Source organism: Paramisgurnus dabryanus, chromosome 13, assembly GCF_030506205.2.
Source record: "Paramisgurnus dabryanus chromosome 13, PD_genome_1.1, whole genome shotgun sequence".
Taxonomy (NCBI): Eukaryota; Metazoa; Chordata; class Actinopteri; order Cypriniformes; family Cobitidae; genus Paramisgurnus; species Paramisgurnus dabryanus.
Genome location: NC_133349.1, coordinates 32,183,078 through 32,209,096, shown reverse-complemented (window position 1 = coordinate 32,209,096; position 26,019 = coordinate 32,183,078). Strand labels below are relative to the sequence as shown.

The 26,019-nt window shown below is 43.8% G+C and overlaps 44 non-coding genes across 44 annotated transcripts; 20 read left to right on the top strand and 24 right to left on the bottom strand.

Moving 5' to 3' along the window:
* The first annotated feature begins 787 nt into the window (after positions 1 to 787).
* Positions 788 to 859, top strand: trnad-guc (transfer RNA aspartic acid (anticodon GUC)). The gene has a single exon. It is a non-coding gene; the product is annotated as a tRNA-Asp (tRNA).
* Positions 860 to 970: 111 nt separating this feature from the next.
* On the bottom strand, positions 971 to 1,042 carry trnag-ucc (transfer RNA glycine (anticodon UCC)). Its single transcript has one exon. It is a non-coding gene; the product is annotated as a tRNA-Gly (tRNA).
* A 194-nt stretch (positions 1,043 to 1,236) lies between these two features.
* Positions 1,237 to 1,308, top strand: trnad-guc (transfer RNA aspartic acid (anticodon GUC)). The gene has a single exon. It is a non-coding gene; the product is annotated as a tRNA-Asp (tRNA).
* Positions 1,309 to 1,960: 652 nt separating this feature from the next.
* Positions 1,961 to 2,076, bottom strand: LOC141280174 (U5 spliceosomal RNA). Its single transcript, XR_012334967.1, has one exon. It is a non-coding gene; the product is annotated as a U5 spliceosomal RNA (small nuclear RNA).
* A 1,007-nt stretch (positions 2,077 to 3,083) lies between these two features.
* On the bottom strand, positions 3,084 to 3,155 carry trnag-ucc (transfer RNA glycine (anticodon UCC)). Its single transcript has one exon. It is a non-coding gene; the product is annotated as a tRNA-Gly (tRNA).
* Positions 3,156 to 3,349: 194 nt separating this feature from the next.
* Positions 3,350 to 3,421, top strand: trnad-guc (transfer RNA aspartic acid (anticodon GUC)). Its single transcript has one exon. It is a non-coding gene; the product is annotated as a tRNA-Asp (tRNA).
* A 652-nt stretch (positions 3,422 to 4,073) lies between these two features.
* Positions 4,074 to 4,189, bottom strand: LOC141280172 (U5 spliceosomal RNA). The gene has a single exon (XR_012334965.1). It is a non-coding gene; the product is annotated as a U5 spliceosomal RNA (small nuclear RNA).
* A 1,007-nt stretch (positions 4,190 to 5,196) lies between these two features.
* Positions 5,197 to 5,268, bottom strand: trnag-ucc (transfer RNA glycine (anticodon UCC)). The gene has a single exon. It is a non-coding gene; the product is annotated as a tRNA-Gly (tRNA).
* A 194-nt stretch (positions 5,269 to 5,462) lies between these two features.
* On the top strand, positions 5,463 to 5,534 carry trnad-guc (transfer RNA aspartic acid (anticodon GUC)). The gene has a single exon. It is a non-coding gene; the product is annotated as a tRNA-Asp (tRNA).
* A 652-nt stretch (positions 5,535 to 6,186) lies between these two features.
* On the bottom strand, positions 6,187 to 6,302 carry LOC141280160 (U5 spliceosomal RNA). Its single transcript, XR_012334953.1, has one exon. It is a non-coding gene; the product is annotated as a U5 spliceosomal RNA (small nuclear RNA).
* An 824-nt stretch (positions 6,303 to 7,126) lies between these two features.
* On the top strand, positions 7,127 to 7,198 carry trnad-guc (transfer RNA aspartic acid (anticodon GUC)). Its single transcript has one exon. It is a non-coding gene; the product is annotated as a tRNA-Asp (tRNA).
* A 111-nt stretch (positions 7,199 to 7,309) lies between these two features.
* Positions 7,310 to 7,381, bottom strand: trnag-ucc (transfer RNA glycine (anticodon UCC)). The gene has a single exon. It is a non-coding gene; the product is annotated as a tRNA-Gly (tRNA).
* A 194-nt stretch (positions 7,382 to 7,575) lies between these two features.
* Positions 7,576 to 7,647, top strand: trnad-guc (transfer RNA aspartic acid (anticodon GUC)). Its single transcript has one exon. It is a non-coding gene; the product is annotated as a tRNA-Asp (tRNA).
* Positions 7,648 to 8,299: 652 nt separating this feature from the next.
* On the bottom strand, positions 8,300 to 8,415 carry LOC141280163 (U5 spliceosomal RNA). The gene has a single exon (XR_012334956.1). It is a non-coding gene; the product is annotated as a U5 spliceosomal RNA (small nuclear RNA).
* An 824-nt stretch (positions 8,416 to 9,239) lies between these two features.
* On the top strand, positions 9,240 to 9,311 carry trnad-guc (transfer RNA aspartic acid (anticodon GUC)). Its single transcript has one exon. It is a non-coding gene; the product is annotated as a tRNA-Asp (tRNA).
* A 111-nt stretch (positions 9,312 to 9,422) lies between these two features.
* On the bottom strand, positions 9,423 to 9,494 carry trnag-ucc (transfer RNA glycine (anticodon UCC)). The gene has a single exon. It is a non-coding gene; the product is annotated as a tRNA-Gly (tRNA).
* A 194-nt stretch (positions 9,495 to 9,688) lies between these two features.
* On the top strand, positions 9,689 to 9,760 carry trnad-guc (transfer RNA aspartic acid (anticodon GUC)). The gene has a single exon. It is a non-coding gene; the product is annotated as a tRNA-Asp (tRNA).
* A 652-nt stretch (positions 9,761 to 10,412) lies between these two features.
* On the bottom strand, positions 10,413 to 10,528 carry LOC141280159 (U5 spliceosomal RNA). Its single transcript, XR_012334952.1, has one exon. It is a non-coding gene; the product is annotated as a U5 spliceosomal RNA (small nuclear RNA).
* Positions 10,529 to 11,535: 1,007 nt separating this feature from the next.
* trnag-ucc (transfer RNA glycine (anticodon UCC)) lies at positions 11,536 to 11,607 on the bottom strand. Its single transcript has one exon. It is a non-coding gene; the product is annotated as a tRNA-Gly (tRNA).
* A 194-nt stretch (positions 11,608 to 11,801) lies between these two features.
* On the top strand, positions 11,802 to 11,873 carry trnad-guc (transfer RNA aspartic acid (anticodon GUC)). The gene has a single exon. It is a non-coding gene; the product is annotated as a tRNA-Asp (tRNA).
* A 652-nt stretch (positions 11,874 to 12,525) lies between these two features.
* On the bottom strand, positions 12,526 to 12,641 carry LOC141280158 (U5 spliceosomal RNA). The gene has a single exon (XR_012334951.1). It is a non-coding gene; the product is annotated as a U5 spliceosomal RNA (small nuclear RNA).
* An 824-nt stretch (positions 12,642 to 13,465) lies between these two features.
* Positions 13,466 to 13,537, top strand: trnad-guc (transfer RNA aspartic acid (anticodon GUC)). Its single transcript has one exon. It is a non-coding gene; the product is annotated as a tRNA-Asp (tRNA).
* A 111-nt stretch (positions 13,538 to 13,648) lies between these two features.
* On the bottom strand, positions 13,649 to 13,720 carry trnag-ucc (transfer RNA glycine (anticodon UCC)). The gene has a single exon. It is a non-coding gene; the product is annotated as a tRNA-Gly (tRNA).
* Positions 13,721 to 13,914: 194 nt separating this feature from the next.
* trnad-guc (transfer RNA aspartic acid (anticodon GUC)) lies at positions 13,915 to 13,986 on the top strand. Its single transcript has one exon. It is a non-coding gene; the product is annotated as a tRNA-Asp (tRNA).
* Positions 13,987 to 14,638: 652 nt separating this feature from the next.
* LOC141280157 (U5 spliceosomal RNA) lies at positions 14,639 to 14,754 on the bottom strand. The gene has a single exon (XR_012334950.1). It is a non-coding gene; the product is annotated as a U5 spliceosomal RNA (small nuclear RNA).
* An 824-nt stretch (positions 14,755 to 15,578) lies between these two features.
* On the top strand, positions 15,579 to 15,650 carry trnad-guc (transfer RNA aspartic acid (anticodon GUC)). The gene has a single exon. It is a non-coding gene; the product is annotated as a tRNA-Asp (tRNA).
* A 111-nt stretch (positions 15,651 to 15,761) lies between these two features.
* Positions 15,762 to 15,833, bottom strand: trnag-ucc (transfer RNA glycine (anticodon UCC)). Its single transcript has one exon. It is a non-coding gene; the product is annotated as a tRNA-Gly (tRNA).
* A 190-nt stretch (positions 15,834 to 16,023) lies between these two features.
* On the top strand, positions 16,024 to 16,095 carry trnad-guc (transfer RNA aspartic acid (anticodon GUC)). Its single transcript has one exon. It is a non-coding gene; the product is annotated as a tRNA-Asp (tRNA).
* A 652-nt stretch (positions 16,096 to 16,747) lies between these two features.
* LOC141280156 (U5 spliceosomal RNA) lies at positions 16,748 to 16,863 on the bottom strand. Its single transcript, XR_012334949.1, has one exon. It is a non-coding gene; the product is annotated as a U5 spliceosomal RNA (small nuclear RNA).
* An 824-nt stretch (positions 16,864 to 17,687) lies between these two features.
* On the top strand, positions 17,688 to 17,759 carry trnad-guc (transfer RNA aspartic acid (anticodon GUC)). Its single transcript has one exon. It is a non-coding gene; the product is annotated as a tRNA-Asp (tRNA).
* Positions 17,760 to 17,870: 111 nt separating this feature from the next.
* On the bottom strand, positions 17,871 to 17,942 carry trnag-ucc (transfer RNA glycine (anticodon UCC)). Its single transcript has one exon. It is a non-coding gene; the product is annotated as a tRNA-Gly (tRNA).
* Positions 17,943 to 18,136: 194 nt separating this feature from the next.
* trnad-guc (transfer RNA aspartic acid (anticodon GUC)) lies at positions 18,137 to 18,208 on the top strand. The gene has a single exon. It is a non-coding gene; the product is annotated as a tRNA-Asp (tRNA).
* Positions 18,209 to 18,860: 652 nt separating this feature from the next.
* On the bottom strand, positions 18,861 to 18,976 carry LOC141280155 (U5 spliceosomal RNA). The gene has a single exon (XR_012334948.1). It is a non-coding gene; the product is annotated as a U5 spliceosomal RNA (small nuclear RNA).
* An 824-nt stretch (positions 18,977 to 19,800) lies between these two features.
* Positions 19,801 to 19,872, top strand: trnad-guc (transfer RNA aspartic acid (anticodon GUC)). Its single transcript has one exon. It is a non-coding gene; the product is annotated as a tRNA-Asp (tRNA).
* A 111-nt stretch (positions 19,873 to 19,983) lies between these two features.
* Positions 19,984 to 20,055, bottom strand: trnag-ucc (transfer RNA glycine (anticodon UCC)). Its single transcript has one exon. It is a non-coding gene; the product is annotated as a tRNA-Gly (tRNA).
* A 190-nt stretch (positions 20,056 to 20,245) lies between these two features.
* Positions 20,246 to 20,317, top strand: trnad-guc (transfer RNA aspartic acid (anticodon GUC)). Its single transcript has one exon. It is a non-coding gene; the product is annotated as a tRNA-Asp (tRNA).
* Positions 20,318 to 20,969: 652 nt separating this feature from the next.
* On the bottom strand, positions 20,970 to 21,085 carry LOC141280154 (U5 spliceosomal RNA). Its single transcript, XR_012334947.1, has one exon. It is a non-coding gene; the product is annotated as a U5 spliceosomal RNA (small nuclear RNA).
* Positions 21,086 to 21,909: 824 nt separating this feature from the next.
* Positions 21,910 to 21,981, top strand: trnad-guc (transfer RNA aspartic acid (anticodon GUC)). The gene has a single exon. It is a non-coding gene; the product is annotated as a tRNA-Asp (tRNA).
* Positions 21,982 to 22,633: 652 nt separating this feature from the next.
* Positions 22,634 to 22,749, bottom strand: LOC141280153 (U5 spliceosomal RNA). The gene has a single exon (XR_012334946.1). It is a non-coding gene; the product is annotated as a U5 spliceosomal RNA (small nuclear RNA).
* An 824-nt stretch (positions 22,750 to 23,573) lies between these two features.
* trnad-guc (transfer RNA aspartic acid (anticodon GUC)) lies at positions 23,574 to 23,645 on the top strand. The gene has a single exon. It is a non-coding gene; the product is annotated as a tRNA-Asp (tRNA).
* Positions 23,646 to 23,756: 111 nt separating this feature from the next.
* On the bottom strand, positions 23,757 to 23,828 carry trnag-ucc (transfer RNA glycine (anticodon UCC)). Its single transcript has one exon. It is a non-coding gene; the product is annotated as a tRNA-Gly (tRNA).
* Positions 23,829 to 24,022: 194 nt separating this feature from the next.
* On the top strand, positions 24,023 to 24,094 carry trnad-guc (transfer RNA aspartic acid (anticodon GUC)). Its single transcript has one exon. It is a non-coding gene; the product is annotated as a tRNA-Asp (tRNA).
* A 652-nt stretch (positions 24,095 to 24,746) lies between these two features.
* LOC141280152 (U5 spliceosomal RNA) lies at positions 24,747 to 24,862 on the bottom strand. The gene has a single exon (XR_012334945.1). It is a non-coding gene; the product is annotated as a U5 spliceosomal RNA (small nuclear RNA).
* Positions 24,863 to 25,868: 1,006 nt separating this feature from the next.
* Positions 25,869 to 25,940, bottom strand: trnag-ucc (transfer RNA glycine (anticodon UCC)). The gene has a single exon. It is a non-coding gene; the product is annotated as a tRNA-Gly (tRNA).
* Positions 25,941 to 26,019: the final 79 nt, after the last annotated feature.

Here is a 26,019-nt window from a genome sequence, read left to right as displayed (position 1 = left end):
ACACCATCATGTTCAAAAAGGGTAATTTCTGATTCAGGATCCAACCAGACGCTTCCACCTGGGAGGAGCAAAAGAGACAGAAATACCTTCCTGTCCAAAATAAAGGCACAGGCACAGGCTACTAACATGTCGCAGTATGATCATTTGCTCAGAGGTATTGGGGAATGAAACTCTGTGCACATTACACAGAGGATGCACCGGCACAGGTTACCTCCAATCTCCATCCCATTAGGTTTTCAAATCTCAAAAATCAAAATAATAAATGCCACCACAAAAATAACAGAAGAGGAATTTTCTTCCAAGTCAGGGGATTCCTTATTAATTTCCATAGCCTCTAGAAATAAAGAAAGAAAAGGCCCCAACAGAAGAACAGGGTCTAAGACCTTCAGCTTAAGAGATCATTTTCACTTCAAAACTTTTTTTGGGGGTTATGATAGTTGATGTTAGGGCAGGGTGTAGTTTAGGGTTAGTTTTTTTGTTAAACAGTAAAAAAGCAAGGGGGAAGGGTCGGTTTAAGCTTCAGGGCAGGGTAGGGTTTTCCTTTTTAAAGGACCTATCTAAGGGTTTACTGATATTGGGGTAAGGATGTGAGTTGGCTGGGGCAGTAGAAGGGAATGTTTTTTAAAAAAAGAAGAAAATAATTTTTTAAAAATATAAACAAACACACAAAATAAACCGAAAACGGGGGAATAAACAGCAAGGCTGTCCTCACAAGTGGGAAGTATGTGTGTTGTAGGCTGAGGTCTGGATTGACGATTCGGCTCGACGGCTCAGCCTGGTCGTCTGATCCTCGTTAGTATAGTGGACAGTATCTCCGCCTGTCACGCGGAAGACCGGGGTTCGATTCCCCGACGGGGAGAGCTCCTTTTTCTTTGACTCTCAAACATCTTGCACGACCCACCGTTACACGTCTAATCGGCTGAACGAATGCGTTGCTCTCCTTCTCACGATGGGGTCGAGCAAAAAGCAATGCGTTGGCCGGGAATCGAACCCGGGTCAACTGCTTGGAAGGCAGCTATGCTCACCACTATACCACCAACGCAGGCAGAAGGTCGTTGCTCAACAGGACTTGTCAGAACCAACTCTTGTTTCAGAGCTGCACTGAATTGATCACGGATTCAGTCGATTCCCTTCCATGCCTCCTGCTGGTATCTGTAACTTGATAGACACAGAAACCCAAGAGTACTCTATCGACAGGGGGGTTGGCCGGCGTGACGCGCGCATGCAGACGTGAAGTCCTCGTTAGTATAGTGGACAGTATCTCCGCCTGTCACGCGGAAGACCGGGGTTCGATTCCCCGACGGGGAGGTTTCCATTCTGTCTAGACTGCCGATTGAAATGCGAGAGGTATGGTACGAGCTAAACACTACTGGCAGTTTTCACACCTCTTGCCATCCCTATGTTGGAGTTACCCGGCTGTAGCGGACCCCATCCTAATAATGGCCAAAACTTTACTGATGGTTTTAATGAAGTTTTACTGAGCCTTGATACCTCCAACAGATCACCGTAAGAGCTAACAAACAAGTGGAAAATGCGTATCAGCCTTTATATTCATAAACACTTTGAGTGCATAATTGTGACAAATATAACACAGCATTTACTTGTATCTACAGTTTAAATATATGAACATACACACCTTATGCCCTTTAGGGGGGTGCTAACAAAATACAAAACTTAAAGAGCTGATGAACCGAAGTGCAGATATGCTTTTCACAACCGTGACTGCAATGTATGCTGACGCTTTTCAAAAGAAATGTCCCACGTTTATACCAAACCGGAACATCATCATATAGCTCCAATAACTCAAAATATGTCAAAATATAATTTAAATAAATTTAATTTAAAATAAAGAAAACATTTAGATGCGCCTGCTACACCGGCGCTTTTGCTTAAAGCCACCGAACACCTTGCGACAAGCAAAACCATAACGAAAGACTTTCTGCATTTGGACATGTTACGTAGCTCTGCCGTGAGCAGAGCACCCAACAATACAATAAACTCACAATGGTCCCCCTCCACGGAAATCTTTAGTAAAAGGCGAAAGATTTATGTGTAATTGAAGGAAAACTTGAGTTATGCCCAGCAAACCTCGACCCAGTGTGCTCCCTGTGCAACACCATCATGTTCAAGAAGGGTAATTTCTGATTCAGGATCCAACTAGACGCTTCCACCTGGGAGGAGCAAAAGAGACAGAAATACCTTCCTGTCCAAAATAAAGACACAGGCACAGGCTACTAACATGTCGCAGTATGATCATTTGCTCAGAGGTATTGGGGAATGAAACTCTGTGCACATTACACAGAGGATGCACCGGCACAGGTTACCTCCAATCTCCATCCCATTGGGTTTTCAAATCTCAAAAATCAAAATAATAAATGCCACCACAAAAATAACAGAAGAGGAATTTTCTACCAAGTCAGGGGATTCCTTATTAATTTCCATAGCCTCTAGAAATAAAGAAAGAAAAGGCCCCAACAGAAGAACAGGGTCTAAGACCTTCAGCTTAAGAGATCATTTTCACTTCAAAACTTTTTTTGGGGGTTATGATAGTTGATGTTAGGGCAGGGTGTAGTTTAGGGTTAGTTTTTTTGTTAAACAGTAAAAAAGCAAGGGGGAAGGGTCGGTTTAAGCTTCAGGGCAGGGTAGGGTTTTCCTTTTTAAAGGACCTATCTAAGGGTTTACTGATATTGGGGTAAGGATGTGAGTTGGCTGGGGCAGTAGAAGGGAATGTTTTTTAAAAAAAGAAGAAAATAATTTTTTAAAAATATAAACAAACACACAAAATAAACCGAAAACGGGGGAATAAACAGCAAGGCTGTCCTCACAAGTGGGAAGTATGTGTGTTGTAGGCTGAGGTCTGGATTGACGATTCGGCTCGACGGCTCAGCCTGGTCGTCTGATCCTCGTTAGTATAGTGGACAATATCTCCGCCTGTCACGCGGAAGACCGGGGTTCGATTCCCCGACGGGGAGAGCTCCTTTTTCTTTGACTCTCAAACATCTTGCACGACCCACCGTTACACGTCTAATCGGCTGAACGAATGCGTTGCTCTCCTTCTCACGATGGGGTCGAGCAAAAAGCAATGCGTTGGCCGGGAATCGAACCCGGGTCAACTGCTTGGAAGGCAGCTATGCTCACCACTATACCACCAACCCAGGCAGAAGGTCGTTGCTCAACAGGACTTGTCAGAACCAACTCTTGTTTCAGAGCTGCACTGAATTGATCACGGATTCAGTCGATTCCCTTCCATGCCTCCTGCTGGTATCTGTAACTTGATAGACACAGAAACCCAAGAGTACTCTATCGACAGGGGGGTTGGCCGGCGTGACGCGCGCATGCAGACGTGAAGTCCTCGTTAGTATAGTGGACAGTATCTCCGCCTGTCACGCGGAAGACCGGGGTTCGATTCCCCGACGGGGAGGTTTCCATTCTGTCTAGACTGCCGATTGAAATGCGAGAGGTATGGTACGAGCTAAACACTACTGGCAGTTTTCACACCTCTTGCCGTCCCTATGTTGGAGTTACCCGGCTGTAGCGGACCCCATCCTAATAACGGCCAAAACTTTACTGATGGTTTTAATGAAGTTTTATTGAGCCTTGATACCTCCAACAGATCACCGTAAGAGCTAACAAACAAGTGGAAAATGCGTATCAGCCTTTATATTCATAAACACTTTGAGTGCATAATTGTGACAAATATAACACAGCATTTACTTGTATCTACAGTTTAAATATATGAACATACACACCTTATGCCCTTTAGGGGGGTGCTAACAAAATACAAAACTTAAAGAGCTGATGAACCGAAGTGCAGATATGCTTTTCACAACCGTGACTGCAATGTATGCTGACGCTTTTCAAAAGAAATGTCCCACGTTTATACCAAACCGGAACATCATCATATAGCTCCAATAACTCAAAATTTGTCAAAATATAATTTAAATAAATTTAATTTAAAATAAAGAAAACATTTAGATGCGCCTGCTACACCGGCGCTTTTGCTTAAAGCCACCGAACACCTTGCGACAAGCAAAACCATAACGAAAGACTTTCTGCATTTGCACATGTTACGTAGCTCTGCCGTGAGCAGAGCACCCAAAAATACAATAAACTCACAATGGTCCCCCTCCACAGAAATCTTTAGTAAAAGGCGAAAGATTTATGCGTAAATGAAGGAAAACTTGAATCATGCCCAGCAAACCTCGACCCAGTGTGCTCCCTGTGCAACACCATCATGTTCAAAAAGGGTAATTTCTGATTCAGGATCCAACCAGACGCTTCCACCTGGGAGGAGCAAAAGAGACAGAAATACCTTCCTGTCCAAAATAAAGGCACAGGCACAGGCTACTAACATGTCGCAGTATGATCATTTGCTCAGAGGTATTGGGGAATGAAACTCTGTGCACATTACACAGAGGATGCACCGGCACAGGTTACCTCCAATCTCCATCCCATTAGGTTTTCAAATCTCAAAAATCAAAATAATAAATGCCACCACAAAAATAACAGAAGAGGAATTTTCTTCCAAGTCAGGGGATTCCTTATTAATTTCCATAGCCTCTAGAAATAAAGAAAGAAAAGGCCCCAACAGAAGAACAGGGTCTAAGACCTTCAGCTTAAGAGATCATTTTCACTTCAAAACTTTTTTTGGGGGTTAAGATAGTTGATGTTAGGGCAGGGTGTAGTTTAGGGTTAGTTTTTTTGTTAAACAGTAAAAAAGCAAGGGGGAAGGGTCGGTTTAAGCTTCAGGGCAGGGTAGGGTTTTCCTTTTTAAAGGACCTATCTAAGGGTTTACTGATATTGGGGTAAGGATGTGAGTTGGCTGGGGCAGTAGAAGGGAATGTTTTTTAAAAAAAGAAGAAAATAATTTTTTAAAAATATAAACAAACACACAAAATAAACCGAAAACGGGGGAATAAACAGCAAGGCTGTCCTCACAAGTGGGAAGTATGTGTGTTGTAGGCTGAGGTCTGGATTGACGATTCGGCTCGACGGCTCAGCCTGGTCGTCTGATCCTCGTTAGTATAGTGGACAGTATCTCCGCCTGTCACGCGGAAGACCGGGGTTTGATTCCCCGACGGGGAGAGCTCCTTTTTCTTTGACTCTCAAACATCTTGCACGACCCACCGTTACACGTCTAATCGGCTGAACGAATGCGTTGCTCTCCTTCTCACGATGGGGTCGAGCAAAAAGCAATGCGTTGGCCGGGAATCGAACCCGGGTCAACTGCTTGGAAGGCAGCTATGCTCACCACTATACCACCAACGCAGGCAGAGGGTCGTTGCTCAACAGGACTTGTCAGAACCAACTCTTGTTTCAGAGCTGCACTGAATTGATCACGGATTCAGTCGATTCCCTTCCATGCCTCCTGCTGGTATCTGTAACTTGATAGACACAGAAACCCAAGAGTACTCTATCGACAGGGGGGTTGGCCGGCGTGACGCGCGCATGCAGACGTGAAGTCCTCGTTAGTATAGTGGACAGTATCTCCGCCTGTCACGCGGAAGACCGGGGTTCGATTCCCCGACGGGGAGGTTTCCATTCTGTCTAGACTGCCGATTGAAATGCGAGAGGTATGGTACGAGCTAAACACTACTGGCAGTTTTCACACCTCTTGCCGTCCCTATGTTGGAGTTACCCGGCTGTAGCGGACCCCATCCTAATAACGGCCAAAACTTTACTGATGGTTTTAATGAAGTTTTATTGAGCCTTGATACCTCCAACAGATCACCGTAAGAGCTAACAAACAAGTGGAAAATGCGTATCAGCCTTTATATTCATAAACACTTTGAGTGCATAATTGTGACAAATATAACACAGCATTTACTTGTATCTACAGTTTAAATATATGAACATACACACCTTATGCCCTTTAGGGGGGTGCTAACAAAATACAAAACTTAAAGAGCTGATGAACCGAAGTGCAGATATGCTTTTCACAACCGTGACTGCAATGTATGCTGACGCTTTTCAAAAGAAATGTCCCACGTTTATACCAAACCGGAACATCATCATATAGCTCCAATAACTCAAAATTTGTCAAAATATAATTTAAATAAATTTAATTTAAAATAAAGAAAACATTTAGATGCGCCTGCTACACCGGCGCTTTTGCTTAAAGCCACCGAACACCTTGCGACAAGCAAAACCATAACGAAAGACTTTCTGCATTTGCACATGTTACGTAGCTCTGCCGTGAGCAGAGCACCCAAAAATACAATAAACTCACAATGGTCCCCCTCCACGGAAATCTTTAGTAAAAGGCGAAAGATTTATGCGTAAATGAAGGAAAACTTGAATCATGCCCAGCAAACCTCGACCCAGTGTGCTCCCTGTGCAACACCATCATGTTCAAAAAGGGTAATTTCTGATTCAGGATCCAACCAGACGCTTCCACCTGGGAGGAGCAAAAGAGACAGAAATACCTTCCTGTCCAAAATAAAGGCACAGGCACAGGCTACTAACATGTCGCAGTATGATCATTTGCTCAGAGGTATTGGGGAATGAAACTCTGTGCACATTACACAGAGGATGCACCGGCACAGGTTACCTCCAATCTCCATCCCATTAGGTTTTCAAATCTCAAAAATCAAAATAATAAATGCCACCACAAAAATAACAGAAGAGGAATTTTCTTCCAAGTCAGGGGATTCCTTATTAATTTCCATAGCCTCTAGAAATAAAGAAAGAAAAGGCCCCAACAGAAGAACAGGGTCTAAGACCTTCAGCTTAAGAGATCATTTTCACTTCAAAACTTTTTTTGGGGGTTAAGATAGTTGATGTTAGGGCAGGGTGTAGTTTAGGGTTAGTTTTTTTGTTAAACAGTAAAAAAGCAAGGGGGAAGGGTCGGTTTAAGCTTCAGGGCAGGGTAGGGTTTTCCTTTTTAAAGGACCTATCTAAGGGTTTACTGATATTGGGGTAAGGATGTGAGTTGGCTGGGGCAGTAGAAGGGAATGTTTTTTAAAAAAAGAAGAAAATAATTTTTTAAAAATATAAACAAACACACAAAATAAACCGAAAACGGGGGAATAAACAGCAAGGCTGTCCTCACAAGTGGGAAGTATGTGTGTTGTAGGCTGAGGTCTGGATTGACGATTCGGCTCGACGGCTCAGCCTGGTCGTCTGATCCTCGTTAGTATAGTGGACAGTATCTCCGCCTGTCACGCGGAAGACCGGGGTTCGATTCCCCGACGGGGAGAGCTCCTTTTTCTTTGACTCTCAAACATCTTGCACGACCCACCGTTACACGTCTAATCGGCTGAACGAATGCGTTGCTCTCCTTCTCACGATGGGGTCGAGCAAAAAGCAATGCGTTGGCCGGGAATCGAACCCGGGTCAACAGCTTGGAAGGCAGCTATGCTCACCACTATACCACCAACGCAGGCAGAAGGTCGTTGCTCAACAGGACTTGTCAGAACCAACTCTTGTTTCAGAGCTGCACTGAATTGATCACGGATTCAGTCGATTCCCTTCCATGCCTCCTGCTGGTATCTGTAACTTGATAGACACAGAAACCCAAGAGTACTCTATCGACAGGGGGGTTGGCCGGCGTGACGCGCGCATGCAGACGTGAAGTCCTCGTTAGTATAGTGGACAGTATCTCCGCCTGTCACGCGGAAGACCGGGGTTCGATTCCCCGACGGGGAGGTTTCCATTCTGTCTAGACTGCCGACTGAAATGCGAGAGGTATGGTACGAGCTAAACACTACTGGCAGTTTTCACACCTCTTGCCGTCCCTATGTTGGAGTTACCCGGCTGTAGCGGACCCCATCCTAATAACGGCCAAAACTTTACTGATGGTTTTAATGAAGTTTTATTGAGCCTTGATACCTCCAACAGATCACCGTAAGAGCTAACAAACAAGTGGAAAATGCGTATCAGCCTTTATATTCATAAACACTTTGAGTGCATAATTGTAACAAATATAACACAGCATTTACTTGTATCTACAGTTTAAATATATGAACATACACACCTTATGCCCTTTAGGGGGGTGCTAACAAAATACAAAACTTAAAGAGCTGATGAACCGAAGTGCAGATATGCTTTTCACAACCGTGACTGCAATGTATGCTGACGCTTTTCAAAAGAAATGTCCCACGTTTATACCAAACCGGAACATCATCATATAGCTCCAATAACTCAAAATATGTCAAAATATAATTTAAATAAATTTAATTTAAAATAAAGAAAACATTTAGATGCGCCTGCTACACCGGCGCTTTTGCTTAAAGCCACCGAACACCTTGCGACAAGCAAAACCATAACGAAAGACTTTCTGCATTTGGACATGTTACGTAGCTCTGCCGTGAGCAGAGCACCCAAAAATACAATAAACTCACAATGGTCCCCCTCCACAGAAATCTTTAGTAAAAGGCGAAAGATTTATGCGTAATTGAAGGAAAACTTGAGTTATGCCCAGCAAACCTCGACCCAGTGTGCTCCCTGTGCAACACCATCATGTTCAAAAAGGGTAATTTCTGATTCAGGATCCAACCAGACGCTTCCACCTGGGAGGAGCAAAAGAGACAGAAATACCTTCCTGTCCAAAATAAAGGCACAGGCACAGGCTACTAACATGTCGCAGTATGATCATTTGCTCAGAGGTATTGGGGAATGAAACTCTGTGCACATTACACAGAGGATGCACCGGCACAGGTTACCTCCAATCTCCATCCCATTGGGTTTTCAAATCTCAAAAATCAAAATAATAAATGCCACCACAAAAATAACAAAAGAGGAATTTTCTACCAAGTCAGGGGATTCCTTATTAATTTCCATAGCCTCTAGAAATAAAGAAAGAAAAGGCCCCAACAGAAGAACAGGGTCTAAGACCTTCAGCTTAAGAGATCATTTTCACTTCAAAACTTTTTTTGGGGGTTATGATAGTTGATGTTAGGGCAGGGTGTAGTTTAGGGTTAGTTTTTTTGTTAAACAGTAAAAAAGCAAGGGGGAAGGGTCGGTTTAAGCTTCAGGGCAGGGTAGGGTTTTCCTTTTTAAAGGACCTATCTAAGGGTTTACTGATATTGGGGTAAGGATGTGAGTTGGCTGGGGCAGTAGAAGGGAATGTTTTTTAAAAAAAGAAGAAAATAATTTTTTAAAAATATAAACAAACACACAAAATAAACCGAAAACGGGGGAATAAACAGCAAGGCTGTCCTCACAAGTGGGAAGTATGTGTGTTGTAGGCTGAGGTCTGGATTGACGATTCGGCTCGACGGCTCAGCCTGGTCGTCTGATCCTCGTTAGTATAGTGGACAGTATCTCCGCCTGTCACGCGGAAGACCGGGGTTCGATTCCCCGACGGGGAGAGCTCCTTTTTCTTTGACTCTCAAACATCTTGCACGACCCACCGTTACACGTCTAATCGGCTGAACGAATGCGTTGCTCTCCTTCTCACGATGGGGTCGAGCAAAAAGCAATGCGTTGGCCGGGAATCGAACCCGGGTCAACTGCTTGGAAGGCAGCTATGCTCACCACTATACCACCAACCCAGGCAGAAGGTCGTTGCTCAACAGGACTTGTCAGAACCAACTCTTGTTTCAGAGCTGCACTGAATTGATCACGGATTCAGTCGATTCCCTTCCATGCCTCCTGCTGGTATCTGTAACTTGATAGACACAGAAACCCAAGAGTACTCTATCGACAGGGGGGTTGGCCGGCGTGACGCGCGCATGCAGACGTGAAGTCCTCGTTAGTATAGTGGACAGTATCTCCGCCTGTCACGCGGAAGACCGGGGTTCGATTCCCCGACGGGGAGGTTTCCATTCTGTCTAGACTGCCGATTGAAATGCGAGAGGTATGGTACGAGCTAAACACTACTGGCAGTTTTCACACCTCTTGCCGTCCCTATGTTGGAGTTACCCGGCTGTAGCGGACCCCATCCTAATAACGGCCAAAACTTTACTGATGGTTTTAATGAAGTTTTATTGAGCCTTGATACCTCCAACAGATCACCGTAAGAGCTAACAAACAAGTGGAAAATGCGTATCAGCCTTTATATTCATAAACACTTTGAGTGCATAATTGTGACAAATATAACACAGCATTTACTTGTATCTACAGTTTAAATATATGAACATACACACCTTATGCCCTTTAGGGGGGTGCTAACAAAATACAAAACTTAAAGAGCTGATGAACCGAAGTGCAGATATGCTTTTCACAACCGTGACTGCAATGTATGCTGACGCTTTTCAAAAGAAATGTCCCACGTTTATACCAAACCGGAACATCATCATATAGCTCCAATAACTCAAAATTTGTCAAAATATAATTTAAATAAATTTAATTTAAAATAAAGAAAACATTTTGATGCGCCTGCTACACCGGCGCTTTTGCTTAAAGCCACCGAACACCTTGCGACAAGCAAAACCATAACGAAAGACTTTCTGCATTTGCACATGTTACGTAGCTCTGCCGTGAGCAGAGCACCCAAAAATACAATAAACTCACAATGGTCCCCCTCCACGGAAATCTTTAGTAAAAGGCGAAAGATTTATGCGTAAATGAAGGAAAACTTGAATCATGCCCAGCAAACCTCGACCCAGTGTGCTCCCTGTGCAACACCATCATGTTCAAAAAGGGTAATTTCTGATTCAGGATCCAACCAGACGCTTCCACCTGGGAGGAGCAAAAGAGACAGAAATACCTTCCTGTCCAAAATAAAGGCACAGGCACAGGCTACTAACATGTCGCAGTATGATCATTTGCTCAGAGGTATTGGGGAATGAAACTCTGTGCACATTACACAGAGGATGCACCGGCACAGGTTACCTCCAATCTCCATCCCATTGGGTTTTCAAATCTCAAAAATCAAAATAATAAATGCCACCACAAAAATAACAAAAGAGGAATTTTCTACCAAGTCAGGGGATTCCTTATTAATTTCCATAGCCTCTAGAAATAAAGAAAGAAAAGGCCCCAACAGAAGAACAGGGTCTAAGACCTTCAGCTTAAGAGATCATTTTCACTTCAAAACTTTTTTTGGGGGTTATGATAGTTGATGTTAGGGCAGGGTGTAGTTTAGGGTTAGTTTTTTTGTTAAACAGTAAAAAAGCAAGGGGGAAGGGTCGGTTTAAGCTTCAGGGCAGGGTAGGGTTTTCCTTTTTAAAGGACCTATCTAAGGGTTTACTGATATTGGGGTAAGGATGTGAGTTGGCTGGGGCAGTAGAAGGGAATGTTTTTTAAAAAAAGAAGAAAATAATTTTTTAAAAATATAAACAAACACACAAAATAAACCGAAAACGGGGGAATAAACAGCAAGGCTGTCCTCACAAGTGGGAAGTATGTGTGTTGTAGGCTGAGGTCTGGATTGACGATTCGGCTCGACGGCTCAGCCTGGTCGTCTGATCCTCGTTAGTATAGTGGACAGTATCTCCGCCTGTCACGCGGAAGACCGGGGTTCGATTCCCCGACGGGGGGAGCTCCTTTTTCTTTGACTCTCAAACATCTTGCACGACCCACCGTTACACGTCTAATCGGCTGAACGAATGCGTTGCTCTCCTTCTCACGATGGGGTCGAGCAAAAAGCAATGCGTTGGCCGGGAATCGAACCCGGGTCAACTGCTTGGAAGGCAGCTATGCTCACCACTATACCACCAACCCAGGCAGAAGGTCGTTGCTCAACAGGACTTGTCAGAACCAACTCTTGTTTCAGAGCTGCACTGAATTGATCACGGATTCAGTCGATTCCCTTCCATGCCTCCTGCTGGTATCTGTAACTTGATAGACACAGAAACCCAAGAGTACTCTATCGACAGGGGGGTTGGCCGGCGTGACGCGCGCATGCAGACGTGAAGTCCTCGTTAGTATAGTGGACAGTATCTCCGCCTGTCACGCGGAAGACCGGGGTTCGATTCCCCGACGGGGAGGTTTCCATTCTGTCTAGACTGCCGATTGAAATGGGAGAGGTATGGTACGAGCTAAACACTACTGGCAGTTTTCACACCTCTTGCCGTCCCTATGTTGGAGTTACCCGGCTGTAGCGGACCCCATCCTAATAACGGCCAAAACTTTACTGATGGTTTTAATGAAGTTTTATTGAGCCTTGATACCTCCAACAGATCACCGTAAGAGCTAACAAACAAGTGGAAAATGCGTATCAGCCTTTATATTCATAAACACTTTGAGTGCATAATTGTGACAAATATAACACAGCATTTACTTGTATCTACAGTTTAAATATATGAACATACACACCTTATGCCCTTTAGGGGGGTGCTAACAAAATACAAAACTTAAAGAGCTGATGAACCGAAGTGCAGATATGCTTTTCACAACCGTGACTGCAATGTATGCTGACGCTTTTCAAAAGAAATGTCCCACGTTTATACCAAACCGGAACATCATCATATAGCTCCAATAACTCAAAATTTGTCAAAATATAATTTAAATAAATTTAATTTAAAATAAAGAAAACATTTTGATGCGCCTGCTACACCGGCGCTTTTGCTTAAAGCCACCGAACACCTTGCGACAAGCAAAACCATAACGAAAGACTTTCTGCATTTGCACATGTTACGTAGCTCTGCCGTGAGCAGAGCACCCAAAAATACAATAAACTCACAATGGTCCCCCTCCACGGAAATCTTTAGTAAAAGGCGAAAGATTTATGCGTAAATGAAGGAAAACTTGAATCATGCCCAGCAAACCTCGACCCAGTGTGCTCCCTGTGCAACACCATCATGTTCAAAAAGGGTAATTTCTGATTCAGGATCCAACCAGACGCTTCCACCTGGGAGGAGCAAAAGAGACAGAAATACCTTCCTGTCCAAAATAAAGGCACAGGCACAGGCTACTAACATGTCGCAGTATGATCATTTGCTCAGAGGTATTGGGGAATGAAACTCTGTGCACATTACACAGAGGATGCACCGGCACAGGTTACCTCCAATCTCCATCCCATTAGGTTTTCAAATCTCAAAAATCAAAATAATAAATGCCACCACAAAAATAACAGAAGAGGAATTTTCTTCCAAGTCAGGGGATTCCTTATTAATTTCCATAGCCTCTAGAAATAAAGAAAGAAAAGGCCCCAACAGAAGAACAGGGTCTAAGACCTTCAGCTTAAGAGATCATTTTCACTTCAAAACTTTTTTTGGGGGTTAAGATAGTTGATGTTAGGGCAGGGTGTAGTTTAGGGTTAGTTTTTTTGTTAAACAGTAAAAAAGCAAGGGGGAAGGGTCGGTTTAAGCTTCAGGGCAGGGTAGGGTTTTCCTTTTTAAAGGACCTATCTAAGGGTTTACTGATATTGGGGTAAGGATGTGAGTTGGCTGGGGCAGTAGAAGGGAATGTTTTTTAAAAAAAGAAGAAAATAATTTTTTTAAAATATAAACAAACACACAAAATAAACCGAAAACGGGGGAATAAACAGCAAGGCTGTCCTCACAAGTGGGAAGTATGTGTGTTGTAGGCTGAGGTCTGGATTGACGATTCGGCTCGACGGCTCAGCCTGGTCGTCTGATCCTCGTTAGTATAGTGGACAGTATCTCCGCCTGTCACGCGGAAGACCGGGGTTCGATTCCCCGACGGGGAGAGCTCCTTTTTCTTTGACTCTCAAACATCTTGCACGACCCACCGTTACACGTCTAATCGGCTGAACGAATGCGTTGCTCTCCTTCTCACGATGGGGTCGAGCAAAAAGCAATGCGTTGGCCGGGAATCGAACCCGGGTCAACTGCTTGGAAGGCAGCTATGCTCACCACTATACCACCAACGCAGGCAGAAGGTCGTTGCTCAACAGGACTTGTCAGAACCAACTCTTGTTTCAGAGCTGCACTGAATTGATCACGGATTCAGTCGATTCCCTTCCATGCCTCCTGCTGGTATCTGTAACTTGATAGACACAGAAACCCAAGAGTACTCTATCGACAGGGGGGTTGGCCGGCGTGACGCGCGCATGCAGACGTGAAGTCCTCGTTAGTATAGTGGACAGTATCTCCGCCTGTCACGCGGAAGACCGGGGTTCGATTCCCCGACGGGGAGGTTTCCATTCTGTCTAGACTGCCGATTGAAATGCGAGAGGTATGGTACGAGCTAAACACTACTGGCAGTTTTCACACCTCTTGCCGTCCCTATGTTGGAGTTACCCGGCTGTAGCGGACCCCATCCTAATAACGGCCAAAACTTTACTGATGGTTTTAATGAAGTTTTATTGAGCCTTGATACCTCCAACAGATCACCGTAAGAGCTAACAAACAAGTGGAAAATGCGTATCAGCCTTTATATTCATAAACACTTTGAGTGCATAATTGTGACAAATATAACACAGCATTTACTTGTATCTACAGTTTAAATATATGAACATACACACCTTATGCCCTTTAGGGGGGTGCTAACAAAATACAAAACTTAAAGAGCTGATGAACCGAAGTGCAGATATGCTTTTCACAACCGTGACTGCAATGTATGCTGACGCTTTTCAAAAGAAATGTCCCACGTTTATACCAAACCGGAACATCATCATATAGCTCCAATAACTCAAAATATGTCAAAATATAATTTAAATAAATTTAATTTAAAATAAAGAAAACATTTAGATGCGCCTGCTACACCGGCGCTTTTGCTTAAAGCCACCGAACACCTTGCGACAAGCAAAACCATAACGAAAGACTTTCTGCATTTGGACATGTTACGTAGCTCTGCCGTGAGCAGAGCACCCAAAAATACAATAAACTCACAATGGTCCCCCTCCACGGAAATCTTTAGTAAAAGGCGAAAGATTTATGCGTAAATGAAGGAAAACTTGAATCATGCCCAGCAAACCTCGACCCAGTGTGCTCCCTGTGCAACACCATCATGTTCAAAAAGGGTAATTTCTGATTCAGGATCCAACCAGACGCTTCCACCTGGGAGGAGCAAAAGAGACAGAAATACCTTCCTGTCCAAAATAAAGGCACAGGCACAGGCTACTAACATGTCGCAGTATGATCATTTGCTCAGAGGTATTGGGGAATGAAACTCTGTGCACATTACACAGAGGATGCACCGGCACAGGTTACCTCCAATCTCCATCCCATTAGGTTTTCAAATCTCAAAAATCAAAATAATAAATGCCACCACAAAAATAACAGAAGAGGAATTTTCTTCCAAGTCAGGGGATTCCTTATTAATTTTCATAGCCTCTAGAAATAAAGAAAGAAAAGGCCCCAACAGAAGAACAGGGTCTAAGACCTTCAGCTTAAGAGATCATTTTCACTTCAAAACTTTTTTTGGGGGTTAAGATAGTTGATGTTAGGGCAGGGTGTAGTTTAGGGTTAGTTTTTTTGTTAAACAGTAAAAAAGCAAGGGGGAAGGGTCGGTTTAAGCTTCAGGGCAGGGTAGGGTTTTCCTTTTTAAAGGACCTATCCAAGGGTTTACTGATATTGGGGTAAGGATGTGAGTTGGCTGGGGCAGTAGAAGGGAATGTTTTTTAAAAAAAGAAGAAAATATTTTTTTAAAAATATAAACAAACACACAAAATAAACCGAAAACGGGGGAATAAACAGCAAGGCTGTCCTCACAAGTGGGAAGTATGTGTGTTGTAGGCTGAGGTCTGGATTGACGATTCGGCTCGACGGCTCAGCCTTGTCGTCTGATCCTCGTTAGTATAGTGGACAGTATCTCCGCCTGTCACGCGGAAGACCGGGGTTCGATTCCCCGACGGGGAGAGCTCCTTTTTCTTTGACTCTCAAACATCTTGCACGACCCACCGTTACACGTCTAATCGGCTGAACGAATGCGTTGCTCTCCTTCTCACGATGGGGTCGAGCAAAAAGCAATGCGTTGGCCGGGAATCGAACCCGGGTCAACTGCTTGGAAGGCAGCTATGCTCACCACTATACCACCAACGCAGGCAGAAGGTCGTTGCTCAACAGGACTTGTCAGAACCAACTCTTGTTTCAGAGCTGCACTGAATTGATCACGGATTCAGTCGATTCCCTTCCATGCCTCCTGCTGGTATCTGTAACTTGATAGACACAGAAACCCAAGAGTACTCTATCGACAGGGGGGTTGGCCGGATGCGCGCATGCAGACGTGAAGTCCTCGTTAGTATAGTGGACAGTATCTCCGCCTGTCACGCGGAAGACCGGGGTTCGATTCCCCGACGGGGAGGTTTCCATTCTGTCTAGACTGCCGATTGAAATGCGAGAGGTATGGTACGAGCTAAACACTACTGGCAGTTTTCACACCTCTTGCCGTCCCTATGTTGGAGTTACCCGGCTGTAGCGGACCCCATCCTAATAACGGCCAAAACTTTACTGATGGTTTTAATGAAGTTTTATTGAGCCTTGATACCTCCAACAGAACACCGTAAGAGCTAACAAACAAGTGGAAAATGCGTATCAGCCTTTATATTCATAAACACTTTGAGTGCATAATTGTGACAAATATAACACAGCATTTACTTGTATCTACAGTTTAAATATATGAACATACACACCTTATGCCCTTTAGGGGGGTGCCAACAAAATACAAAACTTAAAGAGCTGATGAACCGAAGTGCAGATATGCTTTTCACAACCGTGACTGCAATGTATGCTGACGCTTTTCAAAAGAAATGTCCCACGTTTATACCAAACCGGAACATCATCATATAGCTCCAATAACTCAAAATATGTCAAAATATAATTTAAATAAATTTAATTTAAAATAAAGAAAACATTTAGATGCGCCTGCTACACCGGCGCTTTTGCTTAAAGCCACCGAACACCTTGCGACAAGCAAAACCATAACGAAAGACTTTCTGCATTTGGACATGTTACGTAGCTCTGCCGTGAGCAGAGCACCCAAAAATACAATAAACTCACAATGGTCCCCCTCCACGGAAATCTTTAGTAAAAGGCGAAAGATTTATGCGTAAATGAAGGAAAACTTGAATCATGCCCAGCAAACCTCGACCCAGTGTGCTCCCTGTGCAACACCATCATGTTCAAAAAGGGTAATTTCTGATTCAGGATCCAACCAGACGCTTCCACCTGGGAGGAGCAAAAGAGACAGAAATACCTTCCTGTCCAAAATAAAGGCACAGGCACAGGCTACTAACATGTCGCAGTATGATCATTTGCTCAGAGGTATTGGGGAATGAAACTCTGTGCACATTACACAGAGGATGCACCGGCACAGGTTACCTCCAATCTCCATCCCATTAGGTTTTCAAATCTCAAAAATCAAAATAATAAATGCCACCACAAAAATAACAGAAGAGGAATTTTCTTCCAAGTCAGGGGATTCCTTATTAATTTCCATAGCCTCTAGAAATAAAGAAAGAAAAGGCCCCAACAGAAGAACAGGGTCTAAGACCTTCAGCTTAAGAGATCATTTTCACTTCAAAACTTTTTTTGGGGGTTAAGATAGTTGATGTTAGGGCAGGGTGTAGTTTAGGGTTAGTTTTTTTGTTAAACAGTAAAAAAGCAAGGGGGAAGGGTCGGTTTAAGCTTCAGGGCAGGGTAGGGTTTTCCTTTTTAAAGGACCTATCTAAGGGTTTACTGATATTGGGGTAAGGATGTGAGTTGGCTGGGGCAGTAGAAGGGAATGTTTTTTAAAAAAAGAAGAAAATAATTTTTTAAAAATATAAACAAACACACAAAATAAACCGAAAACGGGGGAATAAACAGCAAGGCTGTCCTCACAAGTGGGAAGTATGTGTGTTGTAGGCTGAGGTCTGGATTGACGATTCGGCTCGACGGCTCAGCCTGGTCGTCTGATCCTCGTTAGTATAGTGGACAGTATCTCCGCCTGTCACGCGGAAGACCGGGGTTCGATTCCCCGACGGGGAGAGCTCCTTTTTCTTTGACTCTCAAACATCTTGCACGACCCACCGTTACACGTCTAATCGGCTGAACGAATGCGTTGCTCTCCTTCTCACGATGGGGTCGAGCAAAAAGCAATGCGTTGGCCGGGAATCGAACCCGGGTCAACTGCTTGGAAGGCAGCTATGCTCACCACTATACCACCAACGCAGGCAGAAGGTCGTTGCTCAACAGGACTTGTCAGAACCAACTCTTGTTTCAGAGCTGCACTGAATTGATCACGGATTCAGTCGATTCCCTTCCATGCCTCCTGCTGGTATCTGTAACTTGATAGACACAGAAACCCAAGAGTACTCTATCGACAGGGGGGTTGGCCGGCGTGACGCGCGCATGCAGACGTGAAGTCCTCGTTAGTATAGTGGACAGTATCTCCGCCTGTCACGCGGAAGACCGGGGTTCGATTCCCCGACGGGGAGGTTTCCATTCTGTCTAGACTGCCGATTGAAATGCGAGAGGTATGGTACGAGCTAAACACTACTGGCAGTTTTCACACCTCTTGCCGTCCCTATGTTGGAGTTACCCGGCTGTAGCGGACCCCATCCTAATAACGGCCAAAACTTTACTGATGGTTTTAATGAAGTTTTATTGAGCCTTGATACCTCCAACAGATCACCGTAAGAGCTAACAAACAAGTGGAAAATGCGTATCAGCCTTTATATTCATAAACACTTTGAGTGCATAATTGTGACAAATATAACACAGCATTTACTTGTATCTACAGTTTAAATATATGAACATACACACCTTATGCCCTTTAGGGGGGTGCTAACAAAATACAAAACTTAAAGAGCTGATGAACCGAAGTGCAGATATGCTTTTCACAACCGTGACTGCAATGTATGCTGACGCTTTTCAAAAGAAATGTCCCACGTTTATACCAAACCGGAACATCATCATATAGCTCCAATAACTCAAAATATGTCAAAATATAATTTAAATAAATTTAATTTAAAATAAAGAAAACATTTAGATGCGCCTGCTACACCGGCGCTTTTGCTTAAAGCCACCGAACACCTTGCGACAAGCAAAACCATAACGAAAGACTTTCTGCATTTGGACATGTTACGTAGCTCTGCCGTGAGCAGAGCACCCAAAAATACAATAAACTCACAATGGTCCCCCTCCACGGAAATCTTTAGTAAAAGGCGAAAGATTTATGCGTAAATGAAGGAAAACTTGAATCATGCCCAGCAAACCTCGACCCAGTGTGCTCCCTGTGCAACACCATCATGTTCAAAAAGGGTAATTTCTGATTCAGGATCCAACCAGACGCTTCCACCTGGGAGGAGCAAAAGAGACAGAAATACCTTCCTGTCCAAAATAAAGGCACAGGCACAGGCTACTAACATGTCGCAGTATGATCATTTGCTCAGAGGTATTGGGGAATGAAACTCTGTGCACATTACACAGAGGATGCACCGGCACAGGTTACCTCCAATCTCCATCCCATTAGGTTTTCAAATCTCAAAAATCAAAATAATAAATGCCACCACAAAAATAACAGAAGAGGAATTTTCTTCCAAGTCAGGGGATTCCTTATTAATTTTCATAGCCTCTAGAAATAAAGAAAGAAAAGGCCCCAACAGAAGAACAGGGTCTAAGACCTTCAGCTTAAGAGATCATTTTCACTTCAAAACTTTTTTTGGGGGTTAAGATAGTTGATGTTAGGGCAGGGTGTAGTTTAGGGTTAGTTTTTTTGTTAAACAGTAAAAAAGCAAGGGGGAAGGGTCGGTTTAAGCTTCAGGGCAGGGTAGGGTTTTCCTTTTTAAAGGACCTATCTAAGGGTTTACTGATATTGGGGTAAGGATGTGAGTTGGCTGGGGCAGTAGAAGGGAATGTTTTTTAAAAAAAGAAGAAAATATTTTTTTAAAAATATAAACAAACACACAAAATAAACCGAAAACGGGGGAATAAACAGCAAGGCTGTCCTCACAAGTGGGAAGTATGTGTGTTGTAGGCTGAGGTCTGGATTGACGATTCGGCTCGACGGCTCAGCCTTGTCGTCTGATCCTCGTTAGTATAGTGGACAGTATCTCCGCCTGTCACGCGGAAGACCGGGGTTCGATTCCCCGACGGGGAGAGCTCCTTTTTCTTTGACTCTCAAACATCTTGCACGACCCACCGTTACACGTCTAATCGGCTGAACGAATGCGTTGCTCTCCTTCTCACGATGGGGTCGAGCAAAAAGCAATGCGTTGGCCGGGAATCGAACCCGGGTCAACTGCTTGGAAGGCAGCTATGCTCACCACTATACCACCAACGCAGGCAGAAGGTCGTTGCTCAACAGGACTTGTCAGAACCAACTCTTGTTTCAGAGCTGCACTGAATTGATCACGGATTCAGTCGATTCCCTTCCATGCCTCCTGCTGGTATCTGTAACTTGATAGACACAGAAACCCAAGAGTACTCTATCGACAGGGGGGTTGGCCGGATGCGCGCATGCAGACGTGAAGTCCTCGTTAGTATAGTGGACAGTATCTCCGCCTGTCACGCGGAAGACCGGGGTTCGATTCCCCGACGGGGAGGTTTCCATTCTGTCTAGACTGCCGATTGAAATGCGAGAGGTATGGTACGAGCTAAACACTACTGGCAGTTTTCACACCTCTTGCCGTCCCTATGTTGGAGTTACCCGGCTGTAGCGGACCCCATCCTAATAACGGCCAAAACTTTACTGATGGTTTTAATGAAGTTTTATTGAGCCTTGATACCTCCAACAGAACACCGTAAGAGCTAACAAACAAGTGGAAAATGCGTATCAGCCTTTATATTCATAAACACTTTGAGTGCATAATTGTGACAAATATAACACAGCATTTACTTGTATCTACAGTTTAAATATATGAACATACACACCTTATGCCCTTTAGGGGGGTGCCAACAAAATACAAAACTTAAAGAGCTGATGAACCGAAGTGCAGATATGCTTTTCACAACCGTGACTGCAATGTATGCTGACGCTTTTCAAAAGAAATGTCCCACGTTTATACCAAACCGGAACATCATCATATAGCTCCAATAACTCAAAATATGTCAAAATATAATTTAAATAAATTTAATTTAAAATAAAGAAAACATTTAGATGCGCCTGCTACACCGGCGCTTTTGCTTAAAGCCACCGAACACCTTGCGACAAGCAAAACCATAACGAAAGACTTTCTGCATTTGGACATGTTACGTAGCTCTGCCGTGAGCAGAGCACCCAAAAATACAATAAACTCACAATGGTCCCCCTCCACGGAAATCTTTAGTAAAAGGCGAAAGATTTATGCGTAAATGAAGGAAAACTTGAATCATGCCCAGCAAACCTCGACCCAGTGTGCTCCCTGTGCAACACCATCATGTTCAAAAAGGGTAATTTCTGATTCAGGATCCAACCAGACGCTTCCACCTGGGAGGAGCAAAAGAGACAGAAATACCTTCCTGTCCAAAATAAAGGCACAGGCACAGGCTACTAACATGTCGCAGTATGATCATTTGCTCAGAGGTATTGGGGAATGAAACTCTGTGCACATTACACAGAGGATGCACCGGCACAGGTTACCTCCAATCTCCATCCCATTAGGTTTTCAAATCTCAAAAATCAAAATAATAAATGCCACCACAAAAATAACAGAAGAGGAATTTTCTTCCAAGTCAGGGGATTCCTTATTAATTTCCATAGCCTCTAGAAATAAAGAAAGAAAAGGCCCCAACAGAAGAACAGGGTCTAAGACCTTCAGCTTAAGAGATCATTTTCACTTCAAAACTTTTTTTGGGGGTTAAGATAGTTGATGTTAGGGCAGGGTGTAGTTTAGGGTTAGTTTTTTTGTTAAACAGTAAAAAAGCAAGGGGGAAGGGTCGGTTTAAGCTTCAGGGCAGGGTAGGGTTTTCCTTTTTAAAGGACCTATCTAAGGGTTTACTGATATTGGGGTAAGGATGTGAGTTGGCTGGGGCAGTAGAAGGGAATGTTTTTTAAAAAAAGAAGAAAATAATTTTTTAAAAATATAAACAAACACACAAAATAAACCGAAAACGGGGGAATAAACAGCAAGGCTGTCCTCACAAGTGGGAAGTATGTGTGTTGTAGGCTGAGGTCTGGATTGACGATTCGGCTCGACGGCTCAGCCTGGTCGTCTGATCCTCGTTAGTATAGTGGACAGTATCTCCGCCTGTCACGCGGAAGACCGGGGTTCGATTCCCCGACGGGGAGGTTTCCATTCTGTCTAGACTGCCGATTGAAATGCGAGAGGTATGGTACGAGCTAAACACTACTGGCAGTTTTCACACCTCTTGCCGTCCCTATGTTGAAGTTACCCGGCTGTAGCGGACCCCATCCTAATAACGGCCAAAACTTTACTGATGGTTTTAATGAAGTTTTATTGAGCCTTGATACCTCCAACAGATCACCGTAAGAGCTAACAAACAAGTGGAAAATGCGTATCAGCCTTTATATTCATAAACACTTTGAGTGCATAATTGTGACAAATATAACACAGCATTTACTTGTATCTACAGTTTAAATATATGAACATACACACCTTATGCCCTTTAGGGGGGTGCTAACAAAATACAAAACTTAAAGAGCTGATGAACCGAAGTGCAGATATGCTTTTCACAACCGTGACTGCAATGTATGCTGACGCTTTTCAAAAGAAATGTCCCACGTTTATACCAAACCGGAAAATCATCATATAGCTCCAATAACTCAAAATATGTCAAAATATAATTTAAATAAATTTAATTTAAAATAAAGAAAACATTTAGATGCGCCTGCTACACCGGCGCTTTTGCTTAAAGCCACCGAACACCTTGCGACAAGCAAAACCATAACGAAAGACTTTCTGCATTTGGACATGTTACGTAGCTCTGCCGTGAGCAGAGCACCCAAAAATACAATAAACTCACAATGGTCCCCCTCCACGGAAATCTTTAGTAAAAGGCGAAAGATTTATGCGTAAATGAAGGAAAACTTGAATCATGCCCAGCAAACCTCGACCCAGTGTGCTCCCTGTGCAACACCATCATGTTCAAAAAGGGTAATTTCTGATTCAGGATCCAACCAGACGCTTCCACCTGGGAGGAGCAAAAGAGACAGAAATACCTTCCTGTCCAAAATAAAGGCACAGGCACAGGCTACTAACATGTCGCAGTATGATCATTTGCTCAGAGGTATTGGGGAATGAAACTCTGTGCACATTACACAGAGGATGCACCGGCACAGGTTACCTCCAATCTCCATCCCATTAGGTTTTCAAATCTCAAAAATCAAAATAATAAATGCCACCACAAAAATAACAGAAGAGGAATTTTCTTCCAAGTCAGGGGATTCCTTATTAATTTCCATAGCCTCTAGAAATAAAGAAAGAAAAGGCCCCAACAGAAGAACAGGGTCTAAGACCTTCAGCTTAAGAGATCATTTTCACTTCAAAACTTTTTTTGGGGGTTAAGATAGTTGATGTTAGGGCAGGGTGTAGTTTAGGGTTAGTTTTTTTGTTAAACAGTAAAAAAGCAAGGGGGAAGGGTCGGTTTAAGCTTCAGGGCAGGGTAGGGTTTTCCTTTTTAAAGGACCTATCTAAGGGTTTACTGATATTGGGGTAAGGATGTGAGTTGGCTGGGGCAGTAGAAGGGAATGTTTTTTAAAAAAAGAAGAAAATAATTTTTTAAAAATATAAACAAACACACAAAATAAACCGAAAACGGGGGAATAAACAGCAAGGCTGTCCTCACAAGTGGGAAGTATGTGTGTTGTAGGCTGAGGTCTGGATTGACGATTCGGCTCGACGGCTCAGCCTGGTCGTCTGATCCTCGTTAGTATAGTGGACAGTATCTCCGCCTGTCACGCGGAAGACCGGGGTTCGATTCCCCGACGGGGAGAGCTCCTTTTTCTTTGACTCTCAAACATCTTGCACGACCCACCGTTACACGTCTAATCGGCTGAACGAATGCGTTGCTCTCCTTCTCAAGATGGGGTCGAGCAAAAAGCAATGCGTTGGCTGGGAATCGAACCCGGGTCAACTGCTTGGAAGGCAGCTATGCTCACCACTATACCACCAACGCAGGCAGAAGGTCGTTGCTCAACAGGACTTGTCAGAACCAACTCTTGTTTCAGAGCTGCACTGAATTGATCACGGATTCAGTCGATTCCCTTCCATGCCTCCTGCTGGTATCTGTAACTTGATAGACACAGAAACCCAAGAGTACTCTATCGACAGGGGGGTTGGCCGGCGTGACGCGCGCATGCAGACGTGAAGTCCTCGTTAGTATAGTGGACAGTATCTCCGCCTGTCACGCGGAAGACCGGGGTTCGATTCCCCGACGGGGAGGTTTCCATTCTGTCTAGACTGCCGATTGAAATGCGAGAGGTATGGTACGAGCTAAACACTACTGGCAGTTTTCACACCTCTTGCCATCCCTATGTTGGAGTTACCCGGCTGTAGCGGACCCCATCCTAATAATGGCCAAAACTTTACTGATGGTTTTAATGAAGTTTTATTGAGCCTTGATACCTCCAACAGATCACCGTAAGAGCTAACAAACAAGTGGAAAATGCGTATCAGCCTTTATATTCATAAACACTTTGAGTGCATAATTGTGACAAATATAACACAGCATTTACTTGTATCTACAGTTTAAATATATGAACATACACACCTTATGCCCTTTAGGGGGGTGCTAACAAAATACAAAACTTAAAGAGCTGATGAACCGAAGTGCAGATATGCTTTTCACAACCGTGACTGCAATGTATGCTGACGCTTTTCAAAAGAAATGTCCCACGTTTATACCAAACCGGAACATCATCATATAGCTCCAATAACTCAAAATTTGTCAAAATATAATTTAAATAAATTTAATTTAAAATAAAGAAAACATTTAGATGCGCCTGCTACACCGGCGCTTTTGCTTAAAGCCACCGAACACCTTGCGACAAGCAAAACCATAACGAAAGACTTTCTGCATTTGGACATGTTACGTAGCTCTGCCGTGAGCAGAGCACCCAAAAATACAATAAACTCACAATGGTCCCCCTCCACGGAAATCTTTAGTAAAAGGCGAAAGATTTATGCGTAAATGAAGGAAAACTTGAATCATGCCCAGCAAACCTCGACCCAGTGTGCTCCCTGTGCAACACCATCATGTTCAAAAAGGGTAATTTCTGATTCAGGATCCAACCAGACGCTTCCACCTGGGAGGAGCAAAAGAGACAGAAATACCTTCCTGTCCAAAATAAAGGCACAGGCACAGGCTACTAACATGTCGCAGTATGATCATTTGCTCAGAGGTATTGGGGAATGAAACTCTGTGCACATTACACAGAGGATGCACCGGCACAGGTTACCTCCAATCTCCATCCCATTAGGTTTTCAAATCTCAAAAATCAAAATAATAAATGTCACCACAAAAATAACAGAAGAGGAATTTTCTTCCAAGTCAGGGGATTCCTTATTAATTTCCATAGCCTCTAGAAATAAAGAAAGAAAAGGCCCCAACAGAAGAACAGGGTCTAAGACCTTCAGCTTAAGAGATCATTTTCACTTCAAAACTTTTTTTGGGGGTTAAGATAGTTGATGTTAGGGCAGGGTGTAGTTTAGGGTTAGTTTTTTTGTTAAACAGTAAAAAAGCAAGGGGGAAGGGTCGGTTTAAGCTTCAGGGCAGGGTAGGGTTTTCCTTTTTAAAGGACCTATCTAAGGGTTTACTGATATTGGGGTAAGGATGTGAGTTGGCTGGGGCAGTAGAAGGGAATGTTTTTTAAAAAAAGAAGAAAATAATTTTTTAAAAATATAAACAAACACACAAAATAAACCGAAAACGGGGGAATAAACAGCAAGGCTGTCCTCACAAGTGGGAAGTATGTGTGTTGTAGGCTGAGGTCTGGATTGACGATTCGGCTCGACGGCTCAGCCTTGTCGTCTGATCCTTGTAGTATAGTGCACAGTATCTCCGCCTGTCACGCGGAAGACCGGGGTTCGATTCCCCGACGGGGAGAGCTCCTTTTTCTTTGACTCTCAAACATCTTGCACGACCCACCGTTACACGTCTAATCGGCTGAACGAATGCGTTGCTCTCCTTCTCACGATGGGGTCGAGCAAAAAGCAATGCGTTGGCCGGGAATCGAACCCGGGTCAACTGCTTGGAAGGCAGCTATGCTCACCACTATACCACCAACGCAGGCAGAAGGTCGTTGCTCAACAGGACTTGTCAGAACCAACTCTTGTTTCAGAGCTGCACTGAATTGATCACGGATTCA